The sequence below is a fragment of the Eimeria mitis genome, genomic scaffold, assembly GCF_000499745.2.
Source record: "Eimeria mitis Houghton genomic scaffold, Emh_scaff1603, whole genome shotgun sequence".
NCBI classification, from domain to species: domain Eukaryota; phylum Apicomplexa; class Conoidasida; order Eucoccidiorida; family Eimeriidae; genus Eimeria; species Eimeria mitis.
In genome coordinates this window covers 6,923-7,559 of record NW_013569919.1, presented here as the reverse complement: position 1 = coordinate 7,559, position 637 = coordinate 6,923, and positions in this window count along the sequence as shown.

The following is a 637-nucleotide window of genomic DNA, read 5'->3' as shown; positions in this document are numbered from 1 at the left end:
AGAAAAAAAATAAATTAAGATTTTGTCTTAGTTTATTTTTATTTTTATTGGCTATACTAGAAATAAATAAGTAAACAATGTATACAGAAAACAAAAAAAGGAGCACTGTGTAATATATAACGATAGCGCTGTGGCCCCAGCTAAGGAGACAAGCGAGCTGCAGTGAAGGCAAACATATGGGGTAGGAGTTTACCCACAGCAGGTGACCTCGCTCCCCTCTCTGCATGCGTGCTGGGCGTTGGGAGCAAGGCCTGGGTGTTGCGGGGAGGGGGCAGCCTGAGTGGACTTGCAGCGCACCTCGCTGCAGCTGGTGAGATGTAAGCAGCCAGGCTCACACAACAGGCAAGCTTCACTGCATGCGTTACCTCTGTATACAGTTATAAAGCCCTTGTATTCATTCGGGGGCAAACTACCAAGGCCAAGTGAATGCTCTTTTGCTACCTGTAGGCAGACCAAGCTACATGCAACACATTAGCACTTACATGCATTTATTTATGCTTTATGGTGCGGAAGAAATTAAATATATATAAAATTTTAATGTGTGCATATATAGAGAAGCAAAGATGCAAACAAAGCTTATTGGGATTACTTGTGAGGCAAGATTGTATCAGTAGTTGCAGCGAAGTGCGGGCGCTGT